General features: G+C 42.2%; 1 long non-coding RNA gene across 1 annotated transcript in view; it reads left to right on the forward strand.

Annotated features, from left to right (window-relative positions):
* Nucleotides 1–2069: 2069 nt before the first annotated feature.
* LOC131458807 (uncharacterized) overlaps nt 2070–27708 on the forward strand; it is a 41899-nt gene continuing 16260 nt past the window's right edge. The window contains exons 1-3 of the long non-coding RNA XR_009240125.1: nt 2070–2387; nt 3233–3459; nt 18241–18348. This is a non-coding gene — a long non-coding RNA (uncharacterized LOC131458807). The remainder of the gene's footprint in view (nt 2388–3232; nt 3460–18240; nt 18349–27708) is intronic.

Genomic DNA, 27708 nt, shown 5'->3' on the forward strand with positions numbered 1-27708 from the left:
ATTCTTTGTCTTTGTTCTGTTGTAATTTCTCACTCAGGCTTTACTGTAAGTGTTAGTAAAAAAAAAAAAAAAAAAAGTGTCTCAATGCCACCGTCTGTGATTTTGTCCGGTCTCCCTGTCCTCATTGCTTTCTTGCACTGATATTCAAATAATGCATTATTTATGTCTCTCGGAAAGCTTTATTTTCCACCATTTCACAGGGCGTCACTCGCTGATGTTGCGCAGTTGTCCTAACTGGTGTGTGTGTGGGTCCAGATGTGGACAGCTGCATTGCGTCACCTGCCATGACAAAGATGGACTCTCCACGGGCAGCCCACTCTTCCGTGTCTCAGATCCACTACTGTGGTTGCTGACTGTTGAGTATTGTATTTAAAAAACGTAAAGATGACACATGTTACATCATTTCCATAAACTGCTCTACAGTTCAGTAAGTGACCATGTACATATACTTTTGTATGGAGTTATTTTTTTTTCTTCTTCCTTTTTTGGGGTTATTAAAGACTTGCAGTCTGATGGCATGGATGCATCTAACCCCCTTCACAAGAGCCGTCTGTCTGCCTTTTTATTGGTGTGGTTGTGCTTAAAGGTCCAGTGTGTCACATGTAGGGGGGTTTATTGGCAGAAATTCAGTATACTACCTGTAAGTGCGTTTGTCTAAGTCTGTAACCACCTTAAAAGAAAAATTGCGGGGTTTTTTTGTAGCCTTCCAAAAAGACTTTTATATGCACTTTAGGCCAGGGCTTTGTTTTACTTAGGCTGCCATGTTTCTTACAGTGTGTGAAGTTTGCATTTTGAAGCATAAGCTTGCGATGCAAATGAAGAAGAACTAACATTAGATGTCCCTGATTCTTACACACTGGACCTGGAAGTGTGAGTGTGAGGTGGTTATAGCAAAGAGATGTGATGCATTTTGTATTAACAGTGCAAAATATCATGGAAGATGCCTGAACCCCAAGTTAGAGCCCCAACTCTACATATCCTTAAAAGAACGCAATTAGGGCTTCTGGAAGAATATACTCATATAATAAGATGAGTGTATTTTTTATTGTTTTACAAGTACATTTTCAGATTTCAGAGTTTATGACCCTTAAAGACCAGCGGTTCCCAAAGTAAAGTTTTTGCTTTGAACCTTAAACAGTGCAAATGTAAAACACATGACGCACAAAGTAATTATGGCAGATTAGTGACAGTACACTTGGCAACGTGTTTGTTTTTAATAACATTTGATTAATATTTCTTTTTAAACCTATACAATATGCAACGCTTACAGTAACCTGTAATTCTAACTTCAAAACATAACCAGAAATACTAACAAATCATAAAACAAGAACAGGCAGTCAAACAAGCTCAACCCCTCATGAAATGTAACGTGTGTAAAGCAAAATAAGCGTAAATGTTAATAACTTCACCTTTCTGTAACTTAAAAAGACAAAACCAACAGAAAAGCCAATTTTATGCTGATTTGGCGACATGTTGATAGGTAATTACTAGTTAAACTAGTTAAAATCAATATACTTTCCTCTGTTTGCTTCAACCACCTCTGGAAATCCTTTGCTCCTGTGCCTTTTATTTTTGACATCACTGTTAAAAACTGATTCAGACCACAATAAAAATCCACAGCAGGTTCAGGAGAATGGTCTTTTAACATGTATATGATATACAGTGAGTGTCTGAATGCCACCTGTGCAAACTGGTGTTCTCCATTATTCTATAGACGTGAAGTCATAAACCTCGGTAGCAGAGCTGCAACTAACATTTATTTTAACTATAGATGACTGTTTTTATTACATAGTTTACATCTGGATTGTAAAATGTTATAATATAGTCAAACACCTTGACAAAAATGATGGAATCTAATGTATTTCCCCCTTAAAAATGATCCAAATTATTAACGAGTCAACAAATAATCACAGATTTATTTTCTCTTTTCAACTAATCAATTAATCAGCTAAACCTTTTAGCAGTGTTCCACGCGCAAATCAAACAAAGGGGCTCTTTCACTGCAAATAATGTTGACTTTAGAGGAAAGAGCCCAGCTGTATCTCATAACATTAGCCGTGGCTCTGCTCCATGTAGGTGTCTCAGTTAGCACAACGCTAGGCTCTCGGGGGCTGACGCAGCTAAATGGAAAGTAGCCATTTTTCACCGTTCTTTAACCCGTCATTAATTACCCGTCCGCTCTGTCACGTCAGAGTTCCTATAAAAGGTGTAATTGTGTTGTGTTCGCACTAACGCGGTGATGACGGACGCTCTAATCAGGACAGCGAAGTGAAAACACCTGCGGGGTCAGACCAAGGGCTTGCGACTGTATTTCACAGGACGATATTTTTACAGAAAAAGCCCAGGTGTTGCTCCACGGAATCACCCGAAACTCATTCACCTGGCAGGTACGACCTCTTCATCTTTCTCACTCTTATATGTTTTTCATTTGGCTGGGGGGGGGTAAAAGGTAATGTCACGTCTGAAATATGTAATAAGTTTGCCCGACGGAACCGTTGGGGTTCGGGAAAACGTGCCAAATATTGAATTCCTGCTTGTTATTGTGAGAGATAAACTTACAACATATTCTACTTTGTATGTCATGAGGCAGGTGTGTACAGGAAATAGATAATAGGACCTGAAGTAACCGGACGAAAGTCTGTCCAACTCGCAATGATAAAAAATTATGTGTAATGTTCTGATAGAAAAAATAACATCCCAGGTCTGACACTGTTTTATTTTTGTCTCCATATTTTTCTAGTTTTACTCCGTTTAACCTCCAGTTATTTTTTGCAGCTTTTGTCCACTGGCCAGGACAAATGAAAGTGTTTCGCCCTCATTCGCATCGACACCGTGAGCCTCACAGTTCAGTCTCTGTGTGGAAGCTCTTTTCCAACGAAACAAGCCCCCGCTGCTGCATTCCTTTACACCATTAAAAGTACTCCAAGGAGTAAAATCCAGCCTTTCTCTTGGTCTTACTGTGTCACTTTGTTGTCTGGGCTCCAGTAATGTGTCAATTTGTTCACATTAACTGCCGGAAAACGGCAACTCGGAGCATTTGGAATATGCTGCGCGCTGGTAATTCGCGTCTTTAAAGCACATTATGGTTGGTGACTGTGAATATCTTTTGCGGCCCATTACGCACAGAAATGAAGCGCTGTCGTTTAAAAGCACCTGTTGGAAATTTCACAGTCGTTGCCAGTCGGAATCTCTATAATGCACATGATTGCTGAATTGTCCTTTCTGTTTCCAGATTCACATTAAACAGTTTCCTGCTCCTCGGTGCTGTAAGCTCCCCGTGTCACTCTGCAGTGTGTCTGCGGCGCCGCTAAGCCTCCACATGTGTCCGCAGGCCTCAACCCTCTGCCCTCTGGGGATGACATTTCTTCCACGGCGCGGTAGACGGGACATTTGTGCCATCATGGAAAGGCGGGGGCGCCGGCCAGGCGGATAGACGTCGGGGAGGCATCACATGTGCAGGTGCGTGGTGTGAAACACTGATAGTTCGCAGGTTTTTTTTTTTTTTTTGTAGTTTAAAGGTTATGTGAACAAGAATGAGAGAAAGCAGACTTTATTTTCTTCCTCACAAAATCATCTTCATATTTTGGAGCTGATTGCTCAGTGTAAAGAGTTCAGCTGCTGCTGCTGCTGCTGCTGTTGTGTAGACTCTCCTGTGCTGTTCATCATCACATGCACCTCACAAAGTACACACTGGCCACAACTGCCGGCTGTCTGAGCCCAGGCCTCGGGGCTTTACGCCACTCTTTGTCCACCGCTGCAGCAGTGTCCACATGGACTATGATAACTGAGTTTAACAGTCAAAAGCCAAACTGTCCAATCCATCTAATCCTTACATGTGTCCCATGTGGAGCGGAGATCAGAAGTATGATAAAACTGTATGTACAGGAAGCAGAATATCCCGCAGTCCATCATCGCCCTCATTTATACAGCAGGCGTATCATGTGACATATCCTCAGTCCCAGGTCAAAGTCGGTCACTGTATCTCTCTCTCTCTCTCTCGTGGTTGTGGCCTGAGTGACACTCTATACCCCTGGACGTTATTACTGTGAGGCTCACTCGTGTACTGTCATCCTGTCACTGCTTCAGTACTGTACTTTTATTTTTGTAGATGACACAGTTGATGGTGTTTTCTCTTGGAAAGGTCCATTGTGACAGAATAAGGGACATCTACTGGTGAGACTGTGACAAATGAAGGACTCCTCACTTAAGCATGATAGTCCAGAAAGGATTTTAAAACTGTTTCACAACTCTCTCTTTCTTCTTTGTTGGTTTATACATATACGGGTTTACGTGTGAGGAGCAGTTCTCCTTTGAAATGCCAAACATAGGTGTCGAATATGCTGCTGTAGAAACATGAAGGAAAGTGGATTGTCTTACGTGAAGCCAGGCCCTTGTCTTAAATGCTATGAAAGGTTTATTCTCAAACGTGTTATGCACTTATACAGACATAGTTGTGGCTTTTATATTCATTTTCGGCCAATAGACCCTCCCTAAATGTTACACACTGGACGGCTGAACACAGGTTGGAGTAAGACTGAAAATACAAAGAAGAGCCCAGCAAAGGTTCTTTGCCATCGGCTTCAGACGGACATTGGGTGTCACTCACTGGTGAATTATCCGGTGCTCATGTTCTCACACGGGCTCATTGGGACATTATTGGCGAGTTTGACGACGCAGCAAACGGGGGACGTTCTGGAAAATGTCCGGCGCGTCTTTCATATCGACATTTACATTCCATTTCCCCCAGACGAGTTCAGGAACATGTCTGTAGTTAAGTGCACGTCTAAAGGCACCTCGTGTAACAACAGCAAGAAAAATTGGATTTGATCGCGGTGACAGAGGGGAAAAAAGGAGGACAGGACTCATGTATCGGCCTCTGCGAGTGTTCAGCGCTCAACTCGCAATGTGCTTTCTCGTTCATTATTCAGCTGAGACCTCATACAGCATCTATAACCCTCTACTGCTCGGTTTACTGACTTATTCCCTTTACATGCTCCAGTTGCGCAGTCTAATGAAACGCCCAGTGATTTCATTGCCACAATATCAATAATACGGTTAATGTACTGTGAGTGCAGAATTCTGGGTAAAAAATGATGCCGTGACGCTTTTATTATGAACATCGTGAAAGTAAAACCAATTTCTAAAAACTGATGTCATCGCGTTCGTACAAGGATTTCACGGTAAATTCGCGCTCGGGGACATTGTGGTTTTCTATAATTACCTTTAGAAGGTTTGAATGACGTAACTGACACCTGACATACTGTACACACGAAGAGGGAATACTCCCCACACACAATGAGCCTCCACAACAGCTAACCCTACAGCTAACAATGGGAAAGAAAAGGTGCATCACGGCAACAAGGGAAAGATTAGATTTTTGCCGGATGATCATTTTGCCCTTTTGCTGTATATGATGTACATGTTTTGAAGTCGATGTACTACATCATGTTTTTGCCTCTCTAATTTCTGGGATTGATTCCCTCTCTGTTTGTGCCCTTTGGGGGGGGGGGGATCTCATGACAAATGCACAACAAACATCAACGGCGCCTCGCTGAGTCGAGGATTAAACGCCGTTACGTGGCATCTGATGTGGAGAGAGTGCACGGATTAAGAAGAAATATAGTTGTTTGCAGATATTAAAGTGTTAGTTGATGATTTCAGCCAAGTGTGATGGATGTTATTATTACGGCTGCACTTTATAGAACAAAAACAAATACTTATTTTGAAAAAAAGAAGTAGTTTCCTCATAAGTGTTTGAAAAACTGCACACCACCTTCCTTTTAGTTAAGAAAAATGTTGGGAATTTTTAATTTACTGATTCTAATGATTCACTACACCGAAAACAACTGCTTAGTTTGTGGTTGTGTTTCGTGCAGCCGTGCTATGACAACCCTTACCCCGTTGAGGAGGTACTATAAAGTAAAAGAAAACGACGCGCCTGATACCAAGTTGTAGCAGAGTAGTGCTAGAACTGTATAATGGAAATGCTCCATAACTTACATATGGCCTAAGATTTGAATAACAGGACGATTGCTCTTGTTCCCAGGTGTGTCAGGAAACATTGATCGCCTTTACATACCAGAAAGGATGGCATTCGTCTTTCTTTGTATAGAAAAAAAATGCAAAACTGTCTGATTTTTCCCATTCAGGCTTCTGTAGAAACATGGTGGTTCAAGATGGCGGCCTTTATTAAACTATTATTAAAGTCCTGTGCCTTTAAGAACTTAAAAAAATCCTAATTCTAAGGCTACAAAAAAGCAAACACATTTTATTGTGAAATGATTATACACATGGATAGTATACTAAAAGAAAATCTTGTACACTCTCCTAAATATCACACACTGGATCTTTAAATGTACACTGTGCAGCCTGGAAAAGAACAATTCTGTTTTGATTGAATCTTCGACCAAAGCCACGTCTTCGTTGCGCAACCTCATCATCTGGTAATGGGACACACATGGCCACTGTCACTGATAATCTCTGCTCTATCTAGTGTTTTATGAGGAAATCCTCAAGGTTGTTCAATTGACAAGATGTTCTCCTTGCTAATTACCTTGTCATGCGTGTAATTCTCCCGTCCTACACATCACAGGTGCATCCAAGCCGTTAATTCCGGCCGCAATTACGCACATCTGATGCTCATTGTCTACCGGTGAAAACAGTTACACAAAGGAGTGAGAGGAAGTGAAAGAGGGAACGAAACGTGTGTGCCGTCCATGTGTGTGTAAAGGAGAGTCACTTAAGTGCTAAGTAGTGGAGGTGAGATTCTCAGGGAGGGGTTTGAGGCCAAATGCTCTTTTTTAAGAATCCCCTCAGCAAGTATAGGACACCCCTGACTGAGGATTTACTAAAGCCTGGCTGTCTGCATCCAGGAATGAAGCACCTCTTTTTTGGAAGAAGAAGAAGAAGAATGTCCTCCTGGCTCCTACAGCAGCTTTAATACACCTGAAAACTGTGACTGATTTGCCCAGAGCAGTCTGAGATCTTTTTCTTCCTGCCTGGCTGCTTTACACTCAATTACACGCTCTGAAATGTGTTCACAGACAATGTTATCCGCCATTTATCCGACCTCCATCACTTCCCAAAGCTGAGCTCTGGTCTAAGATGTGTACATATCTGGCGGTTCATCAAACCATTCGTCAACTTGTCAAGTTAATTTTTTGACAAATTGTCTCTGATCTCGCTCTCAGACTTGCCAAAGCTTTGTGTGGAAACACGCTGCAGTGTTTTAAGTCATCGTGGGAGAGCTCAGTATTTCACCTTGGCCTGGAAACTCCTCCAAGAGTTCAGGGAGCAAGTGGGGAATATAAATACCTACTGGTGATGAATCTTTATCACCAGAGCCAAACTGCTGAACGCCCTCTCCACATTTTCACTGCGCTCAAAGGCATTCGAGCTCTGTTTACTTCACTGTTCATTTATAGCTCACCGTCAGTGGAAACTGATCATTGTGCACCAAGAGGCTTTGCTTTATATCTGTTGTTTATAATGGTCTTTTCTTAATCGCCATTGTCAGATAGCAGATGCTTCCCCTTTTGTAGAGGCCATGTGTTACCCAGTTTTGAAAGGAATTTGCCGTATGAGTGAAAAAGCGTAATTTAAATCAAGTGTTCTGAGCGGGAACTAGACTTCTGCGACTCGCGGTCCGTGACAAGAAAAATCAACCCATCACTGGGGGGAAAAGGTCAGTGTCTCAGCATTGGCAGCAACTGCCTACACTGCAAAGAAACCTAACAAACACAGTGAAATGTGTCAATGCTAGCAGATCATTTTAGAAATGCAGAGATTGCCTCAGGTCATCTTTCACATATGAGCCAAGTGTTTGTCTGTGTTTATTTGGTAGGAGGAGCACAGTGAAGAGAGCTGGGATCCAAAAAAGTTATGATTTGAATGACCTGGGGACAATCCCGCTTACTGCAGCTTTAAGCATTATTGCTGCGTTTTAAATTGTGCAATTTACCATTGCTGTCATTACCAATAGAAAAATGGCAAAAAACTACAGTCGCTTCATCCGTTTTGGAAAATCTTTTGCAATTACATAAATGTCATGAGCTTTTTAGATTGACTGTGTGCCAAACAAGAGTTTGTACTAAAATCATTTCTCTGGGTTTAAGCAGAGAACAGGTTTCACATAGTGGGTTAGAATAACATAAATCCCCATCATGCAACAGTCTCAAGCAGCCACGGTTTGACCGACCCAGAGAAACATGCTGCTAATTGATGCCATTGGCCAACTCCTGTTGTGCTCAGCCTCTCGTTGGCCTGCTTCACATCCGTCTTGGCATTCCCCTCTCTCCCCATTTGTCATGTTAGAGGTGGATTCAGTCTGCTTATTTTCTCCCTCTAAAAATTTAGCTTCACTTTTAATGAATACATAAAAAATCTTGGAACCAATTTGGAATCTATAAAGACATCACAAAAAGTGCCACAGACTATTCATTTTACATAGTTAGAGGGGGGAAATACATTAGACAAAGTGTTCCAGATGAATCATTTGGTTCGAGTGAAATGAATAACGATAAATCACGAGGTGCCTTTTGCAGACAATAAAACTGACTGTCGTGTTTCATGACTCTACAAGTTTGTCTGTTTGGGTATATAATGGAATAAGTCTCATTATTCTCTCACTTTAGTTCACCAAACACTGAAATCACTCTGCTTAAATTGTTTCTCACAAACACACAACTTTTACGGCCTCATCAGTTTCAGTTCGTCAAGCTGTGCGGCGTCTGCTGCCAGCTTCACTTTGGCTTAATTGCGCTGATAAGTTTCAGGAGATCTGGCATCATTCCATCACCTGTCGCCCTCTGGCGCACATCTCTACCACAGCGCTCCCACAGTCAGATGTGGGAAACTTGGCCTGGTTGCAGTGCATGTGTGTGTGTGTGTACCCACTGCTGCACCAAACACACGGTATATGCTGCGTCCAAGATATCAAAGTAATGTCAAACCCACCCCACTATTTTTTTTTTTTTTTTAATTCCATGACTTTGGCGACAAGCTCTGTCCAAATCCTCTGTTTCCTGCGCAGCCCACTAAGTGGTCACTTTCATACATATGCTATGTATTAATATAAGGTATGAAACATGAACAGTCTCCTCACCAAACAATGCAGTCTGTGAAAGATCACTTCAAACAGACGGAGCTATGCGCTCCATACGTTCACACGCACACTAATCTTCTGAAACATTTATGACTCGATGGGAACAAAAAAACACTGTACTGTGGATACATTCTGAATTTAAAGCTCCAGTGTGTAACATTTAAAAGAGTTTATTGGCAGAAATGGAAGGTTTTACCCATTATGTGTTCATTAGGCACGAGTCTTGCTTTACAGAGGCTGCAATTTTGCACCACCATGTTTCTACACGAATGTTTCTAGGACGATTAAAAGCCATGTCCGCAATCAACATTTCATGTTTCAACATCATTTTAACTTGTCTTATTTTAAGACTTCAGCATCACGTCCAACAACATCATGGACGTACAATATAGTCACAATGAAGATACACACACACACACTCACACAGTATGTAGGTGTGTTTTGCTTCGAGTTGCTTTAACTTGCCCTCAGCATTTCATTGCAAACAAAAGCCTTAAAAAACAGTGCCACACATGCTTTGCAACTTTCTGGGAAAGCCGCCACGAAATCAGGCATTTTTGATTGCAACAATCTCAACAATCACATCCTGGACGGGCTGATTAGATGTCATTAATTCTCAGACACCGGTGAGAACATTTTGGGATGATAACGTGAGTTAAAGTGTGATATACAGTTTGTTATTTAAAGTGATATATGATTAACTACATCCACCCATCGTCTACCACTTTATCCTCCACATGAGGGTCACGGGGCTTCTGGTGCCAATCCCAGCTGACATAGAGCGAAAAAGCAGGCTCAACACCAGTGTACTGTATATATTAAACAATACATTTACTCAGTGAGTATACCGTCTGGGTTGCATTTTTTTCTCAGTCAAAAACAATCCAAAACAATAAAAAAAACACAAATAACAGAAACATTATACCCCCCAATAATGCACAGTACAACACAATATAGACTTGTGTATTACGCCAAAGGAAATACAAATGTTTTTCATGTGCTCTAAATCCTTTAAAGCTTCTGTGAGTGATGTTGTTCTTTCGTTAATGTCCTGCAAGTGTTGGTTTTCAGTCGGTGACTGTGGGAGCTGTGGTGTTGTGCATTAGTGACGCACGGCCTCCTGTCTGTTTTCGGTCAGTCGTGTTCACTGTAGTCAGACCCAGAAGACAAAGAACACTGTTCTTGCTAAACAATGAGGGTTCACCACAGGGGCAGCGTGACTGTTAGTTTAACAAGGCGGGAAAGTCCTCCATGGGGCAATAAAGTTACAGGGGCCGGAGTCACCGCATGTACGTCACAGGGTGTTTTATGTGTATGAGTATGTGCCGCTGCATATGAACACCACCAAAGGTGAAACAGTTATTTGATTTTGGAATACGGACAAAAATCAGAATCGACTAGTTCCTCCCAGACAATAAGCATATTTTCATTCAACATCAACATCAACAGCAGGTTACTGAAGTCGCTGCTGCTCTTAAGACTTTGTTCCAGGGCCAGTTGCTTGTTTTAATCACCCAAATATGTTATATTTTCTGTGGGCTGGCTTCCATGAAAGTAATGAAAATATAATCCAGACAATGGCGACCTTCCAAAAACCTGATGGCAACATTTGTCAATGACTGTTTTCTCACTTACATTTTCACTTCTTGATTAGTTCAGCTAAAAATGTTTGTCACCGTGCTGAGAGATGCATTGGTTTCTGCTCCGCGTCTTATTGATTAATGTTATAAAAGGAGAGAGCCTTGAAACTGGGGGTAGATTAACAGCCCAACATATCATAGACACGCAAGAACACCACAAGGACAAACCATCTGTTCTGCTTATTTAAGTATTTCTTAACTAGAGTTACTGCCCCGGAGTCGAACGCCTCCGCTGACCAACACTTTCTGTCAACACCGTTTCTCCAGACTCGCACATGACAATGTCCATGTTGCCTTGAAAGGATTTTAATGTTTTACGTTTTGACCTTTGGCCACTAAAATCTAAGCTGTTATCCTGTGAGTCCAAGTGAACATTTTTGCCACTTTTGAGAGATTCCCTCAAGATGATCTTGACATATTGCAGTCATAAAAACCAGAAAGACGGATGCACAACTCAAAAATGTAATGTTGCTAGCCGCAGCTGTCACCGTTGCCGAGGCCTAAGAATGTCTATCTCATTAGAAGTAAACACGCTTGTGTGTTACTCACATGATGTTGCATCACATCGCTGTACATGGTTACAATTAGACTGTTCATGCACATTTATCAGCCTGCAGGACAAAAGGACACTGTGCCTGGTGCCTTTATTCGCCCGAGCATGGTTTCAGTTACCTCCTCACATGTGATAAATGCAGCAGAAGTCATGATTGCCAGGAAGGTAAATGGACAGATTGGTATGTCTGCTTACTAAAAACCTATGTCCTTGTTGTTTTATGATAAAGAGGGTAGCGTTCTTATCAATCAGCACATTTTTCCGTAGCTCGTCTGGAAACAAAATCCACATACTCCCCTATTGTGTGATATGGGGAGGATTATTTTTGCTCCAGGCAATCCCTGTTATTCTAGAGGGCCTCACAGTCTAGTTTTTCAACGGGGGAAAGAAACATGGCAGACCTCTGTTTTGAAGACCCCTCCAGAAATGTGTTCCAGGGCCTCGGCTCAGCAGCCACACTGACAAACAGCCGTAACCACCCTGACCTTCCCCACCAACTTCCCCTGGAGAGGAACCCAAACAAATGTTGTTATTCAAGGGCTAATAATATTCTGGTATAAATAGGGAAAAAGCCGGTTTGCGTCAGGGGGAATGACACGATCATGGTAATTCAGAATAAAATGAGGACCAAAGAGAAGCAGTGGAACTGTACAGCATGCAATAGGTCGTTTTTCAACTTGGATTCTTAAAGCACGGGGACGAAACCACAAATGCCACAGTTTTTTATTTTTAATCAAATCGTTTTTTCATATATAACTTAATTTTTTACTTAAATGAAGCGGTTAATTCAAGGAATTTCCTCGGTAACTCAAACTAATATGGCTGTCATTAAACTCAAATATTGTATTACTATACCCCCATTTTTCCTACATCATACCTGATTTTATTTCCTGTGAATTTCCTGGGAATTGTAGCCTTGCCAAAATGTCTAGGAAATAAATTCTGCTGCAGAAATACACAAGACTTTAATATGTTTATGTTAAAAGTGCTCGTTTCAATAGACCATGTCTACTTGGTATATTAGTGATCAGACCCACCGTGTTTTCAACCTCAGAACGGCTGCGATCCCCACTTCAACTTTCCAGGAAAAATACAAAAGGTCAAGACGCAAGTGGCCATGGGTCCGACACTAAATTGGATTTTGTTCTTATAATCTAGACAAGAATCAGAATACCTCCCACATTTCTGGCAGCGTGTGCTGTGTTTAGATGCTCGTCGGCCAAAAATATCTCATAAAATATAAAGGTTTAACAAATGTAATAGCTTCAGATGGACTGTAATTTAGTCGAAGACATTTCCAAACCACCCTACGCACAAGTTCACTGTGCTGTGTTAAAAAAACAGAATAATGTATGACTAAGCACGGACAGTTAGAGAAGACAGAATAGCTAGTCTTCATCACAGCAGCGCAAAGCGCTCAAACCTGTTTCAAATTCTTATCAAGCCTGCGCAGGACCACGACGCATGTGGATCGTCTTTAGCTGTGGAACAGCAGTGTTTTATTTTCGATTGTTGACCACAGCGGTCAGTACTGTGTATTGATTGTTCAGTGGCTGCATATGTATGTGTTGTGTTTGTAAAACGAGACCCAGAACATTCCACAGTTTCTTCTGTCGCACCAGTAGTCCATTAGTGGCCCTTGAAATGGAGCCGGAGCATAATACACCACCATAAGAAGGTGGTGTATTACGCCATTAACATAACTCTTGTTACTGTTTCTACACTGATATCAAAGTCTCCCGCAAGGTGAAGAATGATAGACACTATAAGGTCATAACAACTCCTTTTAGGGTGCTGTTATTATGTTGTTGTCGTCAAAGATGTCTGATAGTTCTTCTTTAATCTGCGTGATAATCTGAGCCTCAGGGGGGAACACAATGTAATGTTTGGACACTGCTGTGTTCTGGAAATGTTTTGCATTTACCCCGTAGTGTTTGTTATTGTTGGCTCTGTCCTTGCAAAAATTGACTTTGACAATGTAAAGATTTGTCCAAGTTGATGGGGAGTTTGGTTTCCAGTGTCTGGCTGGATAACCATTTTTTGTTTTGCTTGTAGCGTGGTTATTATAGGCAGAGCAAAGCAGCTTATTCACTGAAATACTTTGACCATCAATTTTCAGAAGGACTGCTTCTGAACTGACATTTATAAAAGAGGGGATGAGCCCTCTGGAGATCTCCTGAATTTTCCTGAAGCACCACCAGGTTTCTTAGATTTTGCATAGGTGGAGTATTAAGCCACGCTCACCAAGCAGAAAAAACATTTCGACAACAGAAGAAGTTGTCACCAAGGATAGTAATCTGAGCCTCGACCCCTGAACCCCGACTCCCCTGCCTGACGGATCTTCAGCAGTGAGCCGCTTGAACCAGACATGTCCGACGGAGCTGTAGCATTGTTCTCTTTTTCTTTGGTAGGAATGCATCCAATTCCCTGCTTCCAGACTTATACCACCACCCGATGCTGAAGTGGGATACTGCAGTAACCTGGTGCTTGAGTATACCAGGGTCCACGATATGCGACGCACACTGCGGCAGGAAACCAGGGCCTTTAGTTGAGTTACGGCTAATCACCTGCAGAAAATCCTCCTCAGCTCTACTTAAGTTTAGCGCAAATTAAGATCGTTATCATACTACACTATAACTAATATTTAATATATAAGCCCCCCGCTCCAATGTTCAGTAAGCTGAACATGGCCTGACCATTACACCAACAGGGAATGTACTTTAATATGGACGTGGTCCCCCTTTTGCAGCTACAACAGCTTCCACACACCAGTGTTTCTATGTGAATTTGTGTCCATTCATTCTGTATAGAGCATTTATGAGGTCAGGCACTGCTGTTGGACAAGAAGACCTGTTTCACAATCTCTGTTCCAGTTTATCCCAAAGGTGCTCGATGGTGTTGAGGTCAGCGCTCTGTGCATTCCAAACCAAACTTGTCCAACTATGTCTTTATAGTCCTTGCTTTGTGCACTGGGGCACAATCATGTAGGAAGAAAAAAGTAAAACAAAGTTGGAAGCATATCATTGTCCAAAATGTCTTGGTATGCTGAAGCGCTAAGATTGTCCGTCGTTGGAGATAAGGGGCCTGATTTAAACATCTGAATTTAATACGGGGCCTGCTTTAAACATCTGAATTCAATACTTAACAGGTGTACTGTCCACTATACTTTTGTCCATATAGTGTATGTACATAGATACTGCATTGACTGCTGGAGAATGTGTCATTATCATCGCTATCTTGGGAGTGGCATTGACAGTGAGAATGGTATGCCTTACACTTGTTCTACTTGGGGCTGGGTTTTTTTCCTGAAAGTTATTCTACCATAAAATATTCCCCAAAATGTTCTGTCATGGAGTGTGAAATGAATATAAGTCAATAATATTCATTGGCATTGGTTTACAGCAAGGTTCTCAAAGTCAAATGACCTTGGGACCACTGAGCATCTAGTCTGGTCTAGTCTAGTCATTTAGGGTAACCCAGGTCCATTTAACCTGTGGTTTTACCCCCATAGTCCCTTAAAACGTGCACGGCACGCTACTATTCTCTTTTTGTGAGCATGTTGGCTAAAGTTAGCATTTAGCTCGGGACTCCATGAGCTTCTAGCATGGCTGCTTAATCTTACTGTGGATACACATGGTGCTGATATAATCAGAAAAATGTGTTCCCCACTGGGCAAATTCACATGAATGCCACCTCAACAACTGAAAAGTTTGTGCTGAGTTTGTGAGTTTCTCCTCTATCCACAGACATGGGTGTAGTAATGCAACATGCGCATCTTTTAAATCATTTGTATGCTCTGTTATATGTGGTCATTTTCTTTGATCTTCATTGAGCTCCAAATATTGGAAATAGGTTTTGAAATTATTTTTTTTCCCCCACATTCTAATTTCATATAAATATTGTGGACATAAACAAACTGAGAGATATTAGAGCTTTGATAAGGGACCTTCTGAGGAGCATGGAAAAACACGATTAGTATTGTCGCTTGGCTTACACTACTGTTTTAATAGAATGATGCAGAAAAGAGTAGACTGTTTCGTTGCCAATCACCGGCAGCAGGGAGGGAAGGAGGTGGAGATAAACTGTGTGAGGAAATGCCAACAGGCAGTATTGTACTTTTGGTGGAGCTGGCTTCTGTATCAGGAATTTCCAACACAATATTGAGTCTGGACCCCAAGAAAAGCAGAGATGATACCGGACTTTAACCAGCAGCACATGCACAGACAGCGTGTGTCGACGAACGGTACATATAACAGACAGCGTGCGACGTCAGAAAGTGCACTGAGAAAACATGCGTTGCCCGTGGCTAACCCAAAGGTATACTTTTCAGTTATAAATGTCCAGATCAGAAATAGTGCACAGCGTGCCATGCAGCTGTTACAAAGCTCTTATTCAGTGGTGATGAACTGGAGTTCATGTAACACGTAGTGAACTAGCTGGCAGAGGAATAACAATTTTGCAAAGCCTGACATTCACTCACACTCCCCATAAATATTCTAAGCATCTTATGCCGGTGACACAAAGGTCTGTTCCAGTGATACGTTGGATAAACGTCACTGTAATTTGTCCCAGCAGTGGAGTATGAATTCACTCCACATCAGACCTCCTAATAGAGATTGATACATTTAATCAAAAGTTCCCTCAGCCTTTGCCATCTCAAAGATTTTGTCCTGGTTATCATAACAATAACGTCTAATGACACTGAAATGGCGAGCAGCAGAGCAAGGAGCGAAATCGCTCCGATCTATCAAGACAACATTAAAGTAAGTGTACACTGATTAAGTGACTAGTCACAAATAAGTCACACATGCACTGTAAAACAACACTGAGCCATATTAAAGTCTGATTGGAGTCTAATGAGGAGAACGATTCGAGCGGCTGAGTGCAGATCGCTCATACATGAGTCTACGTTCGGCACAGTTCACAGGGTGTTCATGCTTTCGTGGGTGCATGACAAACACACCACAGACACACAGTAACGGCGCAGTAACACTAGCAGATGCATTTATTTTACACTGCAAAAGGTAACTCATTTTAGATTAAAGGAATAGTTAGGTCATTTTCAACTTCATTTCCATATGCCACAGTTACTGTACAGACGGATCGTGTTCCAGTAGATTTCTCTGGATTGTTGCAGCCAGCTGTTGCTTGTTCACGTCTGCTCTCCACTGACATGTTCTGACATCAGTGGACGGCAGAGTCATTATAGTAAATGTGCTTCGATTAGGAAGTACAACAGGGAGCCTCGGGCAGCTGCTTTGACAGTGAAGAAGTGATGGCAGCTGGGATGATAACGGAATCCACAGAAGCCAACTTCACGTTTGACCAAGATAAAATCCATTCTTGTGCGATCTTGAGCTTTGTATGAGAATAGACTGCTGGTCTTGACTTCCATAGGATATTTACACTGATCGCAAGGGAGGGAAAACTATCTGGCGCCCAATCAGCTGACAGTCGTGGGTGTAGCTACCCTGACCATACCATCCCATTTTACACTGGTACCCAAAGGAAAGGGTGCCAAAGAACGGAATGGTTGAGGCCGGTTATTTTAGTCTTTTTCAGTTTTCAGTGGAAAAAGAGCACTCATTGTTCTTGTTCAACCCCCTTTTTACCTGATCTTCTGCACCTCCTCTTACTTGAAGATCTCCAACGTTACTGAAGCTTTAGAGTTGTTTCTCAGTTGAAAGTTAACATTGTGAAAGTTAATATTGTGGAGGACTATCTGAACCAGAAGAGTTGGAAGCTTTACAATGAGAAGCATCTTGTCTCTCCAGAGAACCGCTTGGGTCTTTAGACAGGACTGTAACTTTGTTTGTATTGACATGTCTAAAAAAAACCATCAGGGAATGTTTGGTAGTTGTGTTTCAAAACAGGGGCCGTCTCCTTCAAAGGATGTGGTGCACAAACGTTTGGTGCTAACAACGAGCACCTGCATTAGTTCATGTAGCCTGGAGAGGCTGAATCAAAATGTCTGTTTTCGTCTTTGGTGTTTTGCAGCAGTGGACATCTGTAATATTGGATTACTGCCTTTTGTTCCCCTTATATCCTTATGTCCTTGTGTTTGTGACAGTCTGCTCTACAGAGATTTCTCCATTGGGTAACCACTGTCGCTTTTTTTGTTTGTTTGATCATTCTAAAAATGTTTGATGTTAGCTACTCAGTTGCGTTGAAGCCAAGTACTTCTATGTAGAGATATTTTGTCATCGTTGGTTCCCATTATCTCCTTTTTAAAACATTTATCTCCAGAACGGATTGAATCCGTTTTGTAGGAGCCATCTTGCAGCGCCGTAACATCATCATTCTTCAAATGTGACCTCTGAAGGAAGCGGCCCCTGAATTGAGACACAGCTGTTGTGTGGCCTGGCTCTGCCTGCAATAAGACAAGCCTTTTAACAGCACCACGTGTTTGTGATGCCTTTGTGAGGCTCATTTAGTCTCGCAATAACATTTAAAGAACTACATCTTAAGCATAACACAAAATGACAACTGTAAGCACTGTGTCATTGCATGCTACAGGAAACCAGGAGTGTTTTTAAGGCTTAGCGGCATTAGCTTTAATGGATTGCACAGACAGACTGGACACTCTGGACATCCACAAGTTCAGCTGTGAAATTTTACTTTCATTCACTGTTATTGCATGTAAAACTGTTGCAGAGCAAGTGATTTGTCCAATGCCGTGGCAAGATTCATGACAAAAAGTCAGATTTCTTTCCTGGCTGAATGTATGAAAGTGTTGGGTCAAGGTCACATTACAGTACAAATGCTTTTTTTTTAACTTTCTTTGCACGGGCTGTAACATTTACGTAATATTTATTCATTGAAATATTTGATTTATTAAAATGATGAGACTGCTGTTGCATATTTTGTTGGCTACTGTAATTATATTAGCCAAAACCCTTTCCAACACACATTGAAATCCATATTAATTCATGTTTCTATTGAAGGTAGTGGACCGTTTCTTTTGGTTGCCTGTTGATGACGTCATCCAGTCATCCAGTCATCCAAACCCCCCCGATGAAACATCAGAGTGAGGAAGGACATATTTGGAAATGGTAAGTTAGCCATTTTGTTGTGTTTCTGTTTTTCATTTTAATGTTAGTATTTGTCATTAATGGCTCACGACCACTCATTGCCGTCTGATGTGCATTTTGCAGCCAAAGCTGTCTCCGTAAAAGCATCATCAAAGTAGATATTTTGTTTTGATGAAGATAACTAGTGACAGAAAGTGCATAGTGTGAGTTTAACTGTAGGGCTGGCTTAGAGAAAAGCTTCAAGTGTTTCAGCACTAATCAATACCTCGGATCTCAAAGTTTATGCGTCGCCAGTTTTTTTCCATCATGATGTTAATGTGCCCCCCCCACCCCCACCCTCCCCAATTGAGTTAAGCTGTCAGTATCAGTGCATACAAGATGAAAGCTTCCATCTTAGGTTTCACAGTGTGTCATCCATCAGCTGAGGTAAGTTATTTGTTGTTTGTGGACTGAATGGGGTTTGGCAGGAGTGGGGGGGGGGGGAGAAAAGGTGGTATTTGGATTCCTGAGCAGACAGCTGGCTGAGCGGGAGCAGCCTCACAGCACTGGTGCAGATGAGATGGATGAGATAGAGGCTGGAGTGCAGGCACAGTTAAAGAGAGGAGGGGATGAGGGTGGGGCAGGGTAGCAGGGTCCTGTTTAAAAGCCCCAAGGGCTGTAGCACTGATCTAGAGATGTCTCCTTCAAAGTCCTCATATCTCCTATCTGACTAATATTCACTTTACCAGATTTATATCTGTCTTCTGAAGTTTTGTCAGTCCCAGTAATGTCAACTTTAACCCCTGTGTCCCACAAGTTCTTATTAGAGGCATATGTGGATACATTATCAGTATTGGTATGCCTCCCTCATTGGAAAAAATGCAGCTGTTTTGGTTGTTTTCTTTGCCAGTTGAAGGCAAAGTCAGTCAGCGTGAAGAAACAGGACATTGTGTTAAAAGGGCTTTAAAAGAGCTGAACTTTTACCTGAATTTCTCTAATGTAAATTCAACAAGATCTGAGAAAAGACTCATTAGTTTACACAGTTTATCCTTGGCATGTCCATATAAGGAAAGCAAACACATGTCCTTTAACATACACCTACATTTCAACACTGTACATGCATTATAGACACAGTCAATCTGCAAAAAACTGTTAGTATAGAGCAAAAATGAAATCGTCAATGGATTTTCCTGTGTTGTTTCACTCCTATAAAACTATAAAAACGACATTAATTACATGGTTAAAAACCAAAAAAAAAAAAAAAATCCATAATATATTAGTGTAGATTTTATTCTGACGAATGAAATTTTTGCTCGGCCTTACTGCACCGTCCAGGAGCTTTGACAAAAACAGGAAAGATGAATGCCTCACTTGTTTGTTGGATGGAAGGATTATATTACAGGTGAACAAATACACAGACAGTCCAGATGGCGTGCGGTGAGGGACAAAGGGTCAAATTGCTCTGGCATATGTAAATATTCCGTGTGATGAGGATCAGTGCAGTGAGGTAACGCGGTTTGATTGACAGACTCGTGCTTTGCTTCTGACACTGAAGTGCTGGATTTCCCACACTCCTTGTTCACGTTGCAGGACTCTCCTCATGTGTTGTGTATACAACTTAGTGAGGTGTACGACTTTGTGTGACAGCTGTCATTTAAAAAAAATGGGGAATCGATTTCCAGTTTACTTTTGAGTTTACATACTATATGTATGTAGTAATTTGTTGTAAAGTGTTTTGTGTTCTCTCCTCCATAAATGTGATATAGTTGGGCGGTAACTGAGAGGCTGTTAAAGTTTTTTTTTTTTTTTTTTTTTTTTTTAAGTGCTAAAAACGGACTCAAGCGTCATAAAACATGTATCATGTTACCGTGGAATTAAAGCAGAAATCTCAACGTCCAGGTGCACATACAGTACACTGTATTTCTGTGTTCTCGTGGTTGACCAGCAGCTTTTGTGTGTGTGTGTGTGTGTGTGTGTGTGTGTGTGTGTGTGTGTGTGTGTGTGTGTGTGTGTGTGTGTGTGTGTGTGTGTGTGTGTGTGTGTGTGTGTGTGTGTGTGTGTGTGTGTGTGTGTGTGTGTGTGTGTGTGTGTGTGTGTGTGTGTGTGTGTGTGTGTGTGTGTGTGTGTGTTGACCAACATCACATGATTACTTAGTAATTTTAGTGTCCAGGAGTTTTCCAACTCCAAGAACTGACGTGTTTCTAGCAAGCCCAGATCCAAGCAGTGATTCCACAGAGGGCCTTTCATATTTTGATGTTACACTGTAATGTAACACTGTGGTGACATCACCCTCTGGTTGAACTCCTGTTTTCAAACCTTGAGTTTAGTGTTTTGGCCAGCACCACCACGTTAGAGTTTTGAAACCTGTGAGCTTGTCCACTGCACATCCACCTATACCTGCAACCAGGCACCTAGTGCATGGTACTAGCTGTGAATCAGTGTTCATGCTCCAGTGTCTGACATGCTTTCTGGTCTATTTGACTCCAAATGTGACTTTACTTTAAAAAAGAAAATGGACATCATGTTGTGTTGGAGAATACCTGAAACTATAGTGATTGAGAACTCAAACTCTCTTAGATTTACATCCAAACTGACTTCCATCCGGGAGTGTTGCCCATTAATGGCCCTTCAAGAGAATACAGATTCCATACACTTTCATGTTGGCTTCAATCTTTAAACCATTAGATATGCACTATGTACCACTAGATGCCAATTTTTAATGATGTGTGAACTTTTTTTTACTCCTAACAAACAACTTCCTCATATCCTCTATAATGTTTTGTGGCATAGAGTAAAGGCCCATTTATACATTTTGTGTCTTTTATCTTTTGCGTTGAGGTGGCCGTTTAAGCAATACTTTCTCTAGAGGCAGTGCCGAGTTCCTAGTTGCAGGCATGTTGACCATTGAAGAGATTATGTTCTTGTGCTTGATCCAAAATAGACTGAAACACAAGCAGAGATCACGATGGCGGAACATAAGACCACTAAATTTAAAGTAGTCATTGTTTGCCGATGTCTTTGACAACTTCCGTCGCTGGATAGCCCCTTGAATCAAACATGTCGTGTCACAAAATAAATGTGGTATTTTTTATCTTTGAATTTCCTGATAAACTCTTTGCAGGTAAACTGTGAGCAAACATTCATGTTTATTTTGACCTAAGTCTCGGTTGTTTTAAAGTTGAACTGTTCAAACACCACCCACCATTGTGAGCGAGCTTCTTCTAAACCAAAATGTCACCTTACACCACTGCACACAGTGTGTGTGAAGACAACTGTAACTTGCCCTGGCTGATCTGGCTGTCCTGTAGCAACAGATGCTGTAACTGCTGTAAGAGCAACAATAGACAACAAGTCACCATAATCCCGGCAACAATAGAGCTAAGAATAGAAGACAAGTGGATACAGGAGATGGGGATGAATAATGGTGAAGGAGGGTGAAAATACCCCTTCAATAGGAACAATGGTGTATTTTAAGCCTCGACAAGGCTCTGACATCCTGATTGCTAACTTTTGCTCTTCACCTTCATATAATGGCTTTTGCAGCTTGCTGTTTCTGTGACTGAAGATCTGATGACTATGACGTAGCTCCCTGATTTTAGTGTTGATGTTTGTCAGTTGTTGTTCTGCATGTTCCACCTGGGTGCTGGGATGGTTGTTAGGCTTGACAGCGTGCCAGCTGTTGGCACTAGATTTGAACCCTCCTGATTGTAAAGCAGCAACACAAAGACTCTCTGAAGGTTCAACGTGTACACCTACTGAGAAGTAAGCCACGGCCTGCAGACCTGGTTGATTGTCGGGTCAAAAATTCTTCCTGACTGTGGTGGACCTTTAACAAATGACTCCCAAGACATTGGGGGGCAGCACTCATATCCGATGTGCAGCTCTGTCCATGCGAGACACATGTGCTACAACTTAAGTAAAAGGAATAAATCATCCTGTATGAGGGGAATAAGGAGGATTTCACATTAACCCCTGAATGCCTTGTACTCACGTGGGATCTCCCTCTGGCTACAGGGATAAATAACATCCAGGGAGCCCTATAAACTCTTCTACAGCCCAGTCCAGGATTTATTCTTCTTGAATTCCGCCTGTTGAATGGTAACGAGATCAGCCGTTTTTTGCAGGGTATGAGGTGTAGGTATAAATGTCAGGTGACGTCAGCGCTGCAGCACAACAATGAAAACTGCGAGGGCCTGCGCTGTAACACCATGCTACCGGCCACCCTCCAGTGCCGCAACATCCGTCAGTGTGGGATTCCCTTTTTCACATAGTCCACATAAATCATCTGTCAGGGTGGCAGCTCGGTGGTGTCAGATATTAGGAGGAGGAAGGAAGAGACAAAAGGGAAAGACAAATGGAAAGAGCAAGTGTGGCCAGTTCAAAAACCATGCAATGTGGTACAAGTACAATGTGGGAAAGCTGTGAGCCTCCCACCCCTGGTTGCCCAGGAAGTGTTTGAATGGAAGATATATGTGACCTTATGCTTATACACTGCTGCTGCTCCTGCTGCACAAAGGCTGGGGACACGTGAAGTAGCCCTGAAAGCCTCTGTAGTGCTTTTCCATCTGCTGCTGTAACTTTAACTGTGTCCCATCAACAACAGTGCTCAGCAGCCTGTCACTGCACAGGCAGCAGCGTTTAAAGGCCGTCACACTGTGTCCACAGAGCTCAGGGTGCAACTGTAGTTCTGCTGTCGCTCTGTCAGACAGGTACAAGGACACAGAGCAAGTTAAGCTGTCTGAGACGCTCTGCAGGGACGGGGAGGGGGAGACTGAAGATGGAGAGAATAGACTTAAACAAATGTGGGAAGGGAAAAAAAGCTGAGGGGAGGAAATGCAGAAGAAAAAACGAGAGAAGGAACGGAGAAAGAAGAGAATGGTAGGACGGGAGGCTTGGAAAGAAGTGGGTCATTAAGAGGGAGAAGAAGATAAGAATTATTTTAAGAATGTATGAGAGAAAAAAACCATCAGAAAGAAAATGTGAAAAAGCTTTAAAAAAAAGGAAGCCAGGTGAAAGAAGGAAAATGGAGAAGAAGCTAAACATACTATAGATTGGAAAAAAAAAAACAGGAGGAAAAAGAAGGTATGAAAGACAGGGGGATAAGAGCGTGCGAAGAGGGAATGAAGAACAGTTGTAGAAAGAAGGGATGATTAAAAGAAAGAGGGAAACTTTGTCAGTAAGCGAGTATCGCTGTGTTACCAGGCTCTGTTTGCTTTTATCCATTTAATCAGCTTTTGGTCAATTAATCGCCTGCAGACATGTCTGTTCTCTCCTGTGACTGCTGGTCTGACCGCAGCACTTCCTTGTTTAGAAAAGGCCTCTTCTTCCCTCCCTCCCGTTTGACTGGAGCGAGTGAGCGCTGCTGCTCAGACTAACAGCTTCTGGCATCTCCAGACAGGAATTCATTCTTGCCCTGTGATCGCAGCAGGCTGGGATTTCCACGCGGAGGGAGCTGCAAAGAAGCATGTTATTATTATTTTTGTGGACGCAGAGTTCTGGGCCTCCACATCCCCTCATCCCTCTGTGCAGCAGTTTAGGGTTGTACGCACACTATTTGACATTTCTCAGCCTTGTGCACCTTAGCGTAAAAGCATCCAGCGAGTGAAAACGCACATCATCGGTTCATAGTATCGGCGTTAGGGGGATCAACTATCCAAGCTCCTTTATCCCTCCCTGTTGGAGCTTTACAGGTCATCTCTTCTGACCGCTAACACCAGATCCCAGCCGACTCTTCCTGTGCCTCTGACTGTAATCCATACAGTGGACGATGAAACCATGGGACATAAACATTGAAGCCACGTATGAGGTGTGTGTGGCCTGGCTCGCTTTCACACCCCACCCAGCCATCACTGGCTGCTAAGCCGGGAAGGTGACCATGAACTAATAACAGCATTCACCCTCATACAAACATACGCGCACACATTCATCCCAGGTGGGTCACAGCTGTTGAAGGAAACGCTCCACGTTTGCTCTAAAAATACCGGCGTTGACATGGGGAGAAAAACCAAAAAAAAAGAGGCAAATTAATGAAGCCCCCTTCTGTCTTGATTTAGTGCTGCCAGCCTCTGCTGGACCTTTCACAGATTTAATTTAAGGAATATCTCACATTCTTTATTTCATTTTTTTCCCCCCTAAATCATTTCTCAACCTTATGAGCCGAGGTGCTCCTGCTGAGGACAATAAGATGAGCCCTCCTGTGCTGTGGCTCATGTAGCAGCAGAACATCATCCACACTGTTTGTATCTCGCTGGCCCAGAGAGTTCACACTGCGTTTTATGAACATCAGGATATTGTGTGAGAATGAGAGCGAGAGAGAGAGAGGAGAGAGGAGGGAGGAGGAATTAATGGTTTTTCAGCCATACCTTGAGAACAGCAGGATTTTCCACTGTGGGAACACATGGTGGGCTTACTTGTAATACACTGTAATGAGATCTGAGCGGGACCCTTGAGTGTGAAGGGGCTGTCCACACTGCAGGCTGCCTTTATGAGCTGATAGAAAGACGGGATCAGGCTGGTACTGCAGGTCACCAAGAGGATGGAGTGTGTGTGTGTGTGTGTGTGTGTGTGTGTGTGTGTGTGTGTTTGTGTGTGTGTGTGTGTTTTTTAACGTTCCCCTCAATAATGTAGCCTTTCACTTGTATGTGCTGCTGTACACACACGCACACACACTGCGTTGACTGCCATTCATTTGGACAGCTCACCCAAAGATTTATTCCCAACCATACGTCAAAAAAGAAGATCTTCCAAAGAATTTAAAAGCTCTGTGCCACAGTACCCTGTGATACTCACATAGAGTATTGTATTTTAACCCAAACCAAACCCTTAGACTGAGTCTTAACCCTTAAATTACCTTTTGAGGTTTGGACCAATTAGTGCACAGTTTCATTGCACAGTAAAGTTGAGCTATGGCTGCAGCTTGAGCATGCTGTTTAATTGGACAGTTTCCCAGTATACAAACACAGTATACATACAAACACAATCAGGGAATTGTTTTATTAAATGAAGTGTGTGTAACCTCCACTACACTAGGTAGCGATATGTTAGTATTAGGCATTAACTGGGTGATCTGTTACATACTGTAATAGACAAACCCCACTTTTACTGTTGTCTTCTTCTGTGTAACGGCCTCTATTTAGTTCTAGGTATCTTGTAATTAGGCTCCCAGTTGCATTATGTGGGTGTTATAGTGCATTTCCACTAGCACGACTTGACTCGCCTCACCTTGCTGGTTGTTTTGCTTTTCCATTAGCGATAGTACCTGGTACTTTTTTTTTTTTAAAGTACCTGCTCAGGTGAAGTTCCACGCGAGCTGAGCCGATACTGTGCGCGACGTCGTCAGACTGCCGTACACTGATCGACTCAGTCATAAAGATTAGAGTGTGTGTGTGTGTGTGTGTGTGTGTGTGTGTGTGTGTGTATATATATATATACATACATACATACATACATACATACATACATACACACAAAGGCATGCAAATGATGAATAAGCATGCCCACACACACTCACACACAAACAGCCAACAGCAGTGTTCCTTGATCATAATTGCCACTACATGCTGCAGGGTATTTACTCGGTAATGGAGAGAGTTGGAACACACACACATATAAACACCCACCCACTCAGAAGGACATTAAAGCCTGCAGCCCGGCGATAATTAGAGGTCATTCCAGCGACAGCTGGCACAGGGAATGCCACAGGGTTGAAGCTTGAGGAGGGGGATCAAACAAAAAACAGACATCACAGCCTGAATGCGGAGAATGCCTCGAAAAGTAAGCACCTCGCCTTAACAAATGGCTTTCTAAACAGGACCCATGCTGTAAAACCCTCCTGTCACTATGCAACTTCATATGAAAGGGTCTGGTGAGGGAGATGAACATTCCTTGATGCCTATCTGCTGGCTGGCTATTGCGTATTGTCTGGGCGTATTTGAACATGGAGGCTTTTGTCTGTGGGGATGTTCAAGTTCAGACACAGAATGCTTAGAGAAATCACCTCTCATAGACAAGTCCGCCCGGTTATTAAGAGCTGCTCCAAATCCATGTCCAAATCCGCTAATGTCGAGCCAAGTGCATCAACATTAATTACAGAAAGTATGAGCAGACTTTCCTCAGCTCATCAAGGGGAGTGTATATTCCTCCCACAGAAAAACAAAAGCCCTCTAAGTAGATTGTCAAAGCCTATAAAAAAAAAAACAGGTGAATGCCTTTTGAACAGGTCATGCATTGGCATAATATTTTATAGCCCTCTACCTGTTATTCATTTTCACAGTTTCTCCGTTGAGCTTCCTTCTATTTAGTCCATTCAGCGAGAAATACGATCAACGCCTCGCAGACCTGCTCAGGATTTGTGACGCATGCTGGGATTAGCAATATATTTAGATACTTTTAAGTGCAAGCGAGGGAAATGGAATATCCAGACTGTTGACCCTCTGTGTGGAACGTGGACTCGAGCTGACTGAACGCATGAAATGCATATTGAGCAATAAAAATATCACAATAAAAACCTGAGTTGCAGACTTTACATATTGTAAAGCTTTAATAACGCATTTTATATAATAAATCCATTTCTGGAAATTTTCACTCGCGACTCGGCTCACATTTTTTCCTAAGGTCCCACGACCCCTGTAAAATAAACAAGATTAATACATAGTTAACGTAACATAAAAGAGTCATTCACAATAATCGTTTGCAAGCACGACGCAGCCTTTTGTCACACGTCACATTCTGGACAACACTGCAATTCAATTTGGCGTTGCAGTGTTGGAAAAATGCACCGTGTGTGTTTTGAAAGCTGCAGGCAGTTTAAGGGGGTTATAAAGGCATCAGTGTCGGAGTATTTGATTTTATTGTGAGATGATGGCCCTTTTATTGAAAATATCAATTCCTATAGTCTTATTATTTTAGGTTTGACAAGTCATTTTTTTTGACAGAAGGCCTCTGATCTGACCAGCAACACAGAAACAAACACATTTTTTTTTTTAAAGGTTCAGTTAAAATAAAACAGTGTCTGCTGGCAGTCTGCCTGCGACTGGTTCATGGGAAAGTTTACTATAGCTGGTCGAGTTCGGCCTCTTGTTCCGGAACTTCCGTTGTTCACGACCATTTAGCTCCAAGGATCCACCTTAAACACTCGCACACACACACACACACACTCAAATATGCACATCTGCATGTCGTAACAGGACCGATAAGTGTTCTTTAACACTTTCCCCTTATGTTGCACACCTGTACCTATGTTATTTATTAGATACGTCGTCCACCGGCTTTTCTCTCGCACTTGTTGTCCTCTCAGTAGAAAAAAATCTCCTCCTTTTTAAAGCAATTTTCACAACATGTACAGTAGATACAAATAAACAGAAGCATATACTGATCAGAATGATATAGTGTAAGCAGAAGAGC

This window comes from Solea solea, chromosome 4 (assembly GCF_958295425.1).
Source record: "Solea solea chromosome 4, fSolSol10.1, whole genome shotgun sequence".
Lineage (NCBI taxonomy): Eukaryota > Metazoa > Chordata > Actinopteri > Pleuronectiformes > Soleidae > Solea > Solea solea.